Below are 12,859 nucleotides of genomic sequence, written 5' to 3' on the forward strand. Positions count from 1 at the left end.
TGGATTTGAACCCAGATACTCCTGACTCCAGGGCCGGTGCTTTATTCACTGCACCACCTAGCCGCCCCAGCTATGAGGTTATTTAAATAAAGACAGATCATTAGGCTGCATTTTATTCAACAGCTAGAGGAGTCTGAATCTATTTTGAAGAAAATCTCTGCTTAACATAGAGGATTCATGCCAAAGAAGGAATTCGGATAAGATTAACTATGGAGAAACAATTATTTCATTAGGAAAAAAAACCTGACCTTTGGTAACTTCTGAGTTACAAAGGTTAACATTTCTAATTATGAGGTGAGGCTAACACATTCTCCCTATTTCCATTTTGCCTTGAATGCTTCTGATTATGTTAGCCTAGCAGGGCTAAAAAGCTATAAAAACCTAAGCAAAACCCCCCCAAAAAGCTAAGGCTACCCAAGAAATTTTCTTTAATATGGTGTGATATATTTATTTTTCTTTCAGTCTAACTTCCTCTTTGATCATGTAGTAGAGGAAATATTGGACAGAGAAATATGTTCTATAATTAATCTGTTCCCTCCGCACTGAGCATGTATCTGTCCTTTAACACTGACCTCCATCTCATTGCTCAAAGCCATTGACCTACCTATAAGTCATTACTCCCATCCCTTTGAGCTACTACCTCTCATCTACATGTCCTTAATTACCTCATTTTTGCTCTTTAAGCTACTACCCTCCCAGGTATCCCTAATTTATCCCTTATTACATCATTTTCCTTCCCTAATTACCTCATCCTCTTGCTCAACTGAACTCCTCAGTTGAGTTGTCTTTCTTTGGAAATCCAGTCTGCTTACTTCTCCAAATAAGCTTTCATGTTCTTATTCCCCTCTTTATGCTACTTACTTCCTGAAGGTGGTGACTGACAGTGGCTACTGCTGCTACTGCTGCTAGTCCCCTATTCTCTCCCCGTTAGTTTCTTCTAACCACAAAAATACTTAAATAAATCTTTTTTGTCTCTAAATACTTCTGGATAAGAATTGATCCTTTTGTGATTTTATTACACATTTGAACCTGAAACTAGACCATACCCCCAGATATTTTTAACCTTCATCAATCATAGTCATCTGACACTCTCTTAATCCTGATCTCCAAAGAGATCAAGAGAATTCATCAGCTGTAGATCCCCATTACAAAGGCATGGGAGCTTGACAAGGCTGCTTGACAAGGCTCCAACTGATAGATTGAAGACTATTCCGAATGTCAATTTGGGGAGAAACCTAGTCTAGGGAGGGGCAGAAGAACAAAGCATAAATCAAAGTGGTAGAAGAAGTCAATGGAAATAAAACAATGGCCTAATATCAGTTCAGGTGTTGGGGGGAGGTAGAGAAAAGCTTAGTAGTGTTGATATTTAGAGAACCTATTGGTAATATTGATGGAACACACTTTTATGAAAATTATACTATTAATATCACAAAAATATATAATGAATAATTTTTTAGTTTCCATCATAAATTCCTGTTGAATACAATGCCACTTGTGATATCAAATTTATAAGAATTTTGCATTAGGAAATTTAAATATACAAATATTTTATTTGTTAAAAAAAGAAAACAGAAAATATATTCCTAAAGCTCTTGATTTTAAATGACTGACCTCTTTTAAAAAAATGACAAGCCTAACTCAATGACAAATGATGATGAGCTCTTTGAAGGAAAGATACTGAGATGGAGAAAATATTCTGAATCTAGTTAGGAATGAAATGACCTGGGGCAGCTGGGTGGCAGAGTGGATAATGCACCAGCCTTGGAGTCAGGAGGACCTGAATTCAAATCAGACACCTAATAATTACCTAACTGTGTGACCTTGGGCAAGTCATTTAACCCCCACTGCCTTGCAAAAATAAAATAGAACAAAACAAAACAAAACAAGAATGAAATGACTTTTCATTAGCCAATGGGTGATAATTTTTTTTGCCCTAGTGCTCAAATGAGATAATATAGGTAAAGCACTTTGAAAATGTTAGTTACCATCATCATTATCATTATCATGATACTTCCAAGGTGATTTAAGAGAATTATATGGTGGCCCTAAGGAGAAAGTCAAAGACAACTTAGATTGTCCAGTTAGGTTGTCCCTTCCCTTCCATGTATTAGGCACTGTGTTACAAAGTTTAAAAGAAAAGCAAAATCCAAGGCATATTTACTTTTTATAAACTACTAAGAAATCTAGTTCTACCAGGGGTAATCTGGGTAATCCCAACTCATTGTCTTGATGAGCAGCTCAAAAATGGAAGTGTGAGAGGAAAGGCAATATTGGTGATTAGACAGGCTAGGCTATATTAGGCTGTCACATTCTAATACCAGATATCACACACTGATAATTGCCTAGCCTTGATGATGTGTGGTGGTGTCTCACTGATGTGGGAGGAAGCAAAACCAATTTAAGGCCAAGAGACTCCCATAGCAGCCAGACCATCTCTGATAGTCCTTTTTTCTATCAATCAGGCCATGTGGTCAAATGATTCTGGTAAAAGCAAATGAAGAGTACTTGTACAGCATACTCCTCATTTTAATAAACTCACTCCACCAATCACTTGGTTGATAGGTGTGGTCCTCTTTGATACCAAAGGTCTAGTAATACAACTCACTGCCTAAGAAAAATAAAGTGAGGAAAAGTTGATATTCTTTGCCCCTGAAACAGTTGGAAGTGATTCTTTTAGAAAATAAAGCCAATTCTAAAGTAAGGAGTAGGAAGAATATCAAAGTTTCCATAATCCCCAGAAATGAGTTCAGAAAATTGATATTTAGACAATTCAACACTGAAGTGAATTTAATTTTTAAATGGGCACTGGAATGGTTAACTTCTAAACAAAGGACTGTTTTAATAAATGAAATCCCTATTTTGATAGTACATTGCCAGAGATGACAGTCTTTTCATGGCATCTAGTGTGGGACTTGGAGTCAGGAAGAAATGAATTAGAAATCCTGCCTCAGATTTTGGAAACTTCTGTGTGGCTCTGAACAACTCACGCTCTAGGTATCTGATTTCTCTTTTGTAAAATAAGGATTATTGACTCTACCTCACAGGGTTGTTGTAGCAAATGAGTTACATACAGCATGTAAGTGCTTTGCTATATGTATGTATACACACATATATGTATGTGTATGTATGTATATATATATATATATGTGCTAGCTATGATTACATAGAAGAGTAACAACCACAAGTTTGTCTAGAAAATGACTTATTCTTCATAGTAAAGAGAAGCCATACTGAATTTTAGTGCTTTTCCTTTGAGAATTCTCCAGAATTTATTTTATACATCTTGTTTGAACAAAGCTGTTTGCGTGTTGTCTCCCCCATTCCTCTAGACAGCAGAGACTGTTTTTATTGTTGTGTTTATGATTGTGTTTCTCTGAACTCCTAGTACTTGGCATTACTACTGGAACACTGTTGTTGTTTAATCATTTCCAGTCTTATCTGACTTTTTGTGATCCCAATGGAGTTTTCTTAGTGAAGATACTGGACTGGTTTACCATTGCCTTCTCCAGTTCATTTTATAGATGAAGAAACTAAGGCAAAGAGAGATTAAGTGATTTTTCCAGTCCCAGTTAATAAGTGTCTGAGGCCATATTTATACTCAGGTGTTCTTGACTCCCAGGCCTGATGTTCCATCCACTGTGACACCTACCGTATTTCCCTATGTATAAGATGCAACTTAAATTTGAAAAAAAAGTATTACATAAAGTTATTGAACTCAAGTTTTATTCATCATAAAATTCATACAACTCCTCATCACTGTCACACTTCCCATCCATTAGCTCATGTCCATTTGTGTTTGATGATAAATTGCTGTCTTAGGAGAGGCTCCTGTGCTCTGGTCTGGGGTTGACCACAAACACTCCCTGGGCAAGTATGGTGCTTAGATGCATTAGTCTATTCCATTTCATGAACCTGAAGCATCAATTGTGTCCTCCTTCTTTTTCATCACCACGATTTCTTGCCTCCTGCTGAATCATCTTTGTGGACACAGGAATTCTACTTGCCCTTTGCTCTTCAATCCATCTCTTCAGTTCCCTCTGTAACTCGGGCCATTTCGCTGACCTGGCTCTCATGGCCTTCTGCTGGAGAGTTTTCAGTTGTGTTTCTTCTTCCCATAACCAGTCTTGGATTGTTTTCTCATCTGGAGGAGGACCAAACTGAAGTTCAGCAGCATGATTTTCATTCACTTTTGCAAACTGGATCACTTTTAACTTGAATTCAGTACTAGACAAAAATCTTTTCTGAGTCATTTCTGGGCAGAACATGACAAAACATAACCTAATATACTAGTAACAAATGGGAAATAATGAGTGCAAACACAACAAGAATGAAAAAGTAGGAAATGCAAGTAAAAAAATCTACAACCCCTGTATAAGATGCTCCTAATAATTATATCCCAAATTTTTCAAAAAAGGGCATGTCTTATACTTGGGGAAATATAGTATGTGCCCATTCTAACAGGAGCTTAATAAATGCTAATTGAATGATAGATCTAAAAAGATTGAGAATTCCTCTTCTAGAAGTATAAATGACAGTGATAAACTTTCATTGTGGAACTTTAAGGGACATTAAATTATTTATTTGTCACAAAGTCTGTAATTAAGTTCTATGAAGGTTGGGACTCTGTCTTTGTTGAATCTTTTTTTCCTTATTCTCTTAATCACTTAATACATTCCTTGATACATACTAAACATTTAGCAAATGCTTGTTGAATTCAATTTCAAATTTTCCCCCATTTTAACAGCAGTTACTTCAGGGTTATTGCTCAAATAAGAGAGTGCTGATGCTATTGTGTTGTTCCCCTTCACAGGTTTTTCTAGGTTTCTGGGCAAGTGTGCTGCCAAGAGAAGAGACACCTTTATAATTAGCTTCAGTTTTTCAAAGCACATATATATATCTAGCATAAGATTTACAATTGTGTTTGTAAAGAGGGTGTGGAGAATCAGCCTTGTTTGAAGGAAAATCTTCAGAATATTTAAATTATAGAATGGAGACACTGTAACCTTATAAACTCAGAGAAGAATGATGAGGCACCAAAAAAGTAACTGAGGAAGGATGACTCCAAACCCTGAAAGGAACCTGTTTAAGGAATAGATGCTTCCTCAAAATTGACCAGTTCTATTTAACAACTATGATAAACCTTTTTTTCTAAATCTCCCATAGAATATGGAACAACTCTCTTGAAAATAGTTGTTTTTCTCTTTTAATAGAAAATAAAGTTTATATGGTTTTTTTTTTTAAAAGCAAAACAAAGCCAGATCTTCATTCTGCACACTACTGGAAGGGAACAGTTAACCAGATAATTAACACTATCCGTTGCTTTTCTTGGATAGAGTCTTTGAATAAAGCTGACCCAGTAAACAGTGGGTAAGAAAGATAGACTGGGAAGGAAAGATAAAACAAGTTCGGTGCTGAATGCCATAAACTATAAACAAGATAGTTTGCATTATGGGAAGATTAGGGAAATGTTCAACCCTGAAATTCCTGCAAGAGAACAGTGCAGTTGGAATTGGTCTTAATTGCCATGACCTTTAAAGGACAGAAGGATGGTCTGAACTGAAGAATTTAGAAAAAATACTGCTTTATGTGAGATAAAATGTATTTGGCTATCTGGTTCCTTGAACTCTTGCCTTTTTAATCAAGCTAACTTTTATATACTTTTTTTTTTTTTTTTTTTTAGTTTTTACAAGGCAATTGGGTTAAGTGGCTTGCCCAAGGCCACATACAGCTAGGTAATCATTAAGTGTCTGAGGTCAGATTTGAACTTAGGTACTCCTGACTCCAGGGCTGGTGCTCTATCCTTGTGCCACCTAGCCACCCCCTATATCCCAATTTTCAATAGTGAATTTTGCTCTTTTAACAATCTTTTTTCTGGGTTCCTAAGAACAGAGTTTGATGGATGAGGTCAAACATAAACTTAGATGATAAAGAAGGTCTCCTGGTAATCAAGTTAATTTAGCAATTGAAAAGCATTCTTAGAGAACACTCCCTCAATTGTAAATAGAACAAAGGCATGACTTCTTAATTTCATCAAGAGCACTTCCAGCTATCTTCATGATTTTGAAGGTCTTTTAGGATTGAGTACTGGAGTGTCTGATGCCATTTCCCCTTGCTCTTCTAGAATCATCCCCCCCTTTCCCCCTTTTCATGATTTAACCCTACCCCATCCTGAGTTGGGGTGGGGGGGGCTCACTCCTCTTTGATTGGACAAGCCAGGTCATGCCAAAGCTATAAAAAGCAGACAACAGGCATGAATTTGGGGGAGTCTGACTCTCTAGGTAGGTCCTCCCCCACTTCCCATGAAGGCTGCATAATCCATGACTTGAAATATTAATAAATATGTTTGTTAACCTAATTCTATTTTGCTCATTCTTAAGACCCAAACTGGTAATGCCCCTGCTTAGTATAATCTATGGGAAGGTTAGCACATTTTTATTTCCAACAGGTCAAAAACTCAATGGGAACCCCTCTTCATTTGGAGGACACTTATAAATAATCAATCAAATAAGATTAGTCTTTATTAATAAGAGGGAAATGTCAGATGTTTTTCTAGGGATACTAGACACTAAGACAAAGGATACCTCTCTTCTAGGTGCTTTTATTCTAGTCCAATAGTTTAATATTATAACCCAAATCATGATTGTCTATTTATTTTTTGGTTTCTGATACTTACATTTTGCTAATCACGATTTCTATGCCTTTGATGATGATGTTTGTCTTGTTCATCAAGAAGAGTAGGACATCAGGGAGGTGATGCCATGACAAGCAGATGAACTGATCAGTGTGGAGTTGCTGCACTAAGTCATCAGCCTCACTTTCTCCTCCAGAGCCATCTGGGTCAAGTGGCCCGAATATGAATCAGGGTTAAGTGACTTGCCCAAGAACAGACAGCTAGTAAATGACAATGTCTGAGAATGGATTTGAACTCCTGTCCTGTCTCCAAGACCAGTGCTCTAGTCATTGAACCCCTATGCCTTTGATGCCCCTTCCTTTGACCTAGAACCTTCTTCTTATCTTTGGGTAATTTATCCTCTGTACTCCATTAGTTTATATTTTGTTCAAATACTGATTCTCTAAATTATATATATATATATATATATATATATATATATATATATATATATATGATCTTGGACATATCTCTTCATCTTTCTGGACTAGATTTTCATCTATAAAATGAGGGGGTTGAAGGAAATGACTTTTAAGTTCCCTCCATCTCTAAATCTGTGATGTGAAAATTGCTTTGCTTGCTCTTGACCTCTTACCTTCAGAACTGGAGTATCTATCAGATTGAAGGTAGAGTCAAGATGGCAATGGGAAGCCAACATGCTCCTGGAATTTTTCCCCACCAAAGATGAATGAAACCTCTATTCTGACATTAAAGCTACAGATCCCATCAAGAAAAAGAGAATATTCAAATAAGTTTCCAACAGTAGCCACTGTGTAAGATCTTCATTAAAAGTCTGTCTCTTTAGTGGAAAAGGGGAAGTAAAGCCAAGCTAGATTGGAGAAAGGGGAAGCCAGGAGGAGGCTTTAAGTCACAGTGCAGTACTGGTCCCTACAGCTTGACAAAAGCAGAGGTCCTGGCAGCCAGATAGCAAGACAGCAGGGAGAGTACTAAGCCTAAACAAAATCTGAACCCTGGGAATACCAAAGCAAAGACAGGACTGGGCTGGGAACAAACCACTGCAAAGACAGAACCTGGACATAAGGGAGGAAAAAAGCCTCCTCAAAGTCAAGGCCTAGATTACACAGGAAACATCTTGGCCAGCAACAAGCCAGGAATCAGACCCATGCCTCAGGATAAAAAAACTTGAATCTAAACACCCCATACCCCAGTAATAGAGCTAAAACAACAAAGATGAGCATAAAAGCTAAAAGAGTGCATATGATAAAAAACTTCTTTTCAGATAAAAATGATAACAATGCCATGTTAGAAGAAGAAATCAGTGAAAAATTACTCACAGGGGAAGTCTCAAAAAAGTACATGAATTGGACTCAAATCTAAAAGTTCATAGAAGAGTTTAAAAAGGAATTTAAAAACCAAAGAAGAGAGGAAGAAGAAAAATGAAACAAAATGGGAGCCATGCAGGAAAATTATGAATAATTGACCAATTTTTCATTCAGCCAACTCTGTTAAAAATATGACCAACAGGAAAAGGAAACACAAAAATTAATCAAAGAAAATAAAATCCTAAAAATTAGAATTGAACAAATAGAAACCAATGAATCTACAAGATCATAAGAATCCTTCAAACAAAATAAAAGTGACTGAAACAAATTGAAGAAAATGTAAGCTATCTTTTAGGAAAAACAAATGACTTGGAAAATAGATCCAGAAGGAATAATTTATGAATTATTGAACTACCAGAAAGCCTAGATTAAAAAAAAAACCTGAAAAACAACATGCTGGAAATTATCAGGGAAAACTGTCTAAATCTGTCAGAACAAGAAGACAATATAGCCATTGAAAGATACATAGAACCCTTCCAGAAAGAGAACCCAAGATTAAAAACTCCACGGGCTGTTATAGCCAAATTCCAGAACTCTCAAATAAAGGAGAAAATTCTGCAAGCAGCAAAAAGGAAACAATTTAATTACAAAGGAAATACAATCAGACTCACACAGGACTTATTAGCCTCAATACTGAAGGATGGGAGAACTTGGGATACCATATATCAAATGGCAAAGGACATGTGAGTACAACCAAGAATTTATTACCCTGAAAATTCAGTTATACTTTCAGGGGGAAAAGATGGATGTTCAATGAAATAGAGGACTTCCAAAAATTCCTTGACAAAAAGACCAGAACTGAATAGAGAGTTCAATAGTCAAATACATGACTCAAGAGATGCATGAAAAGATAAATGAAAAGGGGAAGGACAAAACAAAACAAATGTTAGTCAAGACCATCAAACTGTAAAAGGAAAGATATAACATTGATAACTCTTGAAAATTGTACTTCTTTTAGGATATTAAAGGGTCCAATATAGTTGAAGAGATTAAACTTAGAGGATATGGGTATGGTTGGAACTTGTCTGTCTATGCTTGAGAAAAAAACTCTGATGAAAAGCAGTGGTGTTTACTTAAACTTAAGTGTCTCAGCCTCCTTTGATCTACTCTCTGCTGTGCTCACAAAGCTTAGTACTTTCTCTGATAAGGGCATTGTAAGCTGGGCAGCCCTGGGTCAGTGTCTCCATAACTTATAATCAATTGTAAAGTGCTTAAGTGAGACATTTAAGAGTGTTCTTGAGGGACAGTGGTGCAGTAAATAGAGTACAGACACTGGAGTGAGGAGGACACATGAGTTCAAATGCAACCTCAGAAACTTAAATAATTACCTTGGGCAAGTCACTTAACCCTATTACCTTTCAAAAACCAAAAGAAAAAAGAGTAGCCTATTACTTTCATATTCTTATAGTTAATTAAATCAGGGTTGGATTTAATCCATACTTTACTTAACAAGGGGTTAAATAACCTGGGAGGGGGAGGGGAAAGTGAGATTCTTATAGTGAATTAAATCAAGATTGGATTTAACCCACACTTTACTTAACAGGGGTTAAGTACCCTGGGAGGGAAGGGGGGAAGTTTGAGAGAAAGTATTATATTTCCCCTTGAATAAGATGCTCCCCTGTATAAGACACACCTTAAATTTGGGGCTTAAAATCTGAAAAGAAATGTACTACCTAAAGTTATTGAACTAAAGGTATATTCATTATAAAATTCATACAATTCCTCATCACTGTCAAAACACCTATCCATTAGTTTGTCCTTATCTGTATTTGATAAAGAATTAATGTTTTCATTTATTGCCTCATCCTTAGTTCTATCTATGGCATTCTGGAATTTTCTACAGCAAAGAGCACAAAAACAAGCATGAAAAACTGGGAAATGAAAATAAAAGAATCTACAACCACCATGTATGACCCCAAAGTTTTTGGAAAAGTGTGCGTCTTATACATGGGGGGAAATGGTATGCTTGGGGGGAAGGGTACAAATAGTTCATAAAATGATTTGGCTTTGAATATTACTTTGACTTATGAGGATTATGTGACCTTGGAGGGTACTTGAAAAGGGGGTAAGGAACAAAATGATTATAATTTGATGTAATTCAAGACTGTTGAAAAGTGTACTTTTAATGAGACTGAAGAGGGCAGGGTACTTTGTAACTTTGAGGCAATGCTGCTTTTCAAACACTCAATCAGTCAATGATGGTTCTTTGATAACACTTTGAACTTATCAAGAAATTAATTAATCAAGCTGTGATTGATAATAACTGATTAATAGTATTTGAGTAATAAATAACACCAGGTGATGAGGCACAAAGATTTAAATGTTTAGAAGGAAAAAAGGGAGGGTGTGAACACTGAGTAAATTCTATTCAATATATTTGGCCCAGAGAGGGAATAAAATGCATTCCCATTGGGTTTAAATAACTATCCTGCTTTACAGGGAAGGGGGGACAGAGGAAGGGAAAGATAAGGGAAGAAGGGACTGATAAAAGAGAAGATGAAATATAAGTGAAAGTAAACTGAAAGTTAAATTTTCAAAGAAAGGGGAAAGAGAGTAAACCTTTGGTGAGGAGGAATAAGAGGAAAGGAAAGAGATAAATATAAATGGGGAAAGATAGCATGGAGGGAATTCAGAATTAATAACCTTAACTATAAATGTGAATGCAATGAATTGTCCCATAAAAAGGAAGCAGATACCAGAATAGATTAAAAACCAGAATTCTATTATATGTTGCTTACAAGAAACACATTTGAAATAGAGAGATAAACACACAGGGTAAATGTGAAAGGATGGAGAAAAATTTACTATACTTCAGCTGAAACAAAAAAAAAATCAGGAGTAGCAAGCCTAATCTCAGATAAAGCAAAAAGGAAAATTACATCTCATTAAAAGAGCTAAGGAAGGAAGCTACTTCTTCTTAAAAGGCCCCATAGGTAATGAAGCTATATCATTATTAAATATGTATGCACCTAGTGGTATGGCATACAAATTCCTAGAGAAAAAGCTAAGCGAATTACAAGGAGACATACACAGCAAAACTCTAATAATGGGAGACCTCAGCCTTCCTTTCTCAGAATTAGACAAGTCTAACCACAAAACAAACAAGAAAGAAGTTAAGAAGGTGAATGAAATCTTAGAAAATTTGGCTATGATAGACCTCTAGAGAAAACTTAATGGAGATAGAAAAGAATGTACTTTTTACTCTGCAGTGCATGGCATCTATACCAAAAACTGATCATGTACTAGGGCATAAAAACCTTTTAATCAGATGCAAAAAGGTAGAAATAATAAATGCTTACTTCTATGATGCAATAAAGATTACATGTAATAAAGGGTCACAGAAAGAGAAACCAAAACCTAATTGAAAACTACATAACTTAATTTTAAATAATGAGTGAATCAAACAAGAAATTATAGAAATAATTATTATATACAAGAAAATATTAATAATGAGACATCATACCAAAATTTCTGGGATGCAGTCAAGTCAGTTTTGAGGGGAAACTATATTTTTAACTGCCCATATGAATAAAATAAAAAGATCAATGAATTGGGTATGCAACTAAAAAAACTAGAAAAAGAACAAATTAAACATCCCTAATTAAATACCAAATCAGAAATTCTAAGAAATCAAGGGAGAGATCAATAAAACTGAAAGCAAGAAAACCACTGATCTCATCAATAAAGCTAAGAGTTTTATGAAAAAGCCAATAAAGCAGACAAACCTTTGGTAACTCTGATTAAAAAAAAGAAAGAAGATAACTAAATTACCAGTATCAAAAATGAAAAGGGTGAACTAACCACGAATGAGAAGGAAATTAAAGAGATAATTTGGAGCTACTTTGCCAAACTGTATGCCAATAAAATTGATAACCTGAATGAAATGGATGAATATTTACAAAAATACAAACTTCCCAAGAAGAGGAAATAACATACTTAAATAATCCTATTTCAGAAAAAGAAATTGAAGAAACCATCAATCAACTCCCTAAGAAAAAGTCTCCAGGTTCATATGGATTTACAAGTGAATTTGACCAAACATTTATGGAACAATTAATTTCTTTTCTACACAAACTATTTAAAAAATAGGAGAAGAAAGAATTCTGCCCAATTTCTTTTATGACACCAACATGGTTCTGATACCTACACCAGGAATAACCAAGATAGACAAAGAAAATTATAGATTAATCTCCCTAATAAATACTGATGCAAAAATCTTAAATAAATTTTAGCAGTGAGATTACAGCAAGTTATTACTAGGATAATACACCATGATCAGGTAGGATTTACATGAGGTAGGCAGGAATGGTTCAATACTAGAAAAACACTCAATATAATTGAACATATAAGTAGCAAAACTAACATCATATGATTATCTCAATAGATGTTGAAAAAGCTTTTGATAAAATACAATATCCATTCCTGTTAAAAACACTAGAAAGGTTGGGGGGAAATGGATTTTTCCTTAAAACAATAAAAAGTATCTATCTAAAACCATCAGCAAATATTATATGTAATGGGGATAAACTTGGAGCATTTCCAATAAGATTAGGGGTGAAACAAGGATGCCTATTTTTACCATTACTATTCAATATAGTATTAGAAATGCTAACTTTAGAAATAAGAGAAGAAAAAGAAATTGAAGGAATCAGAATTGGCAATGAGGAAGCAAAGGGTTTTTTTGTCATTTTTTTTTTGTTTTAGTTTTTGCAAGGCAATGGGGTTAAGTGACTTGCCCAAGGCCACACAACTAGGTAGTTATTAAGTGTCTGAGGCCAAATTTGAACTCAGCTACTCCTGACTCCAGGACCAGTGTTCTATCCACTGCACCACCTAGCCACCCCAG

The sequence above is a fragment of the Macrotis lagotis genome, chromosome X (genome assembly GCF_037893015.1).
Source record: "Macrotis lagotis isolate mMagLag1 chromosome X, bilby.v1.9.chrom.fasta, whole genome shotgun sequence".
NCBI classification, from domain to species: Eukaryota; Metazoa; Chordata; class Mammalia; order Peramelemorphia; family Peramelidae; genus Macrotis; species Macrotis lagotis.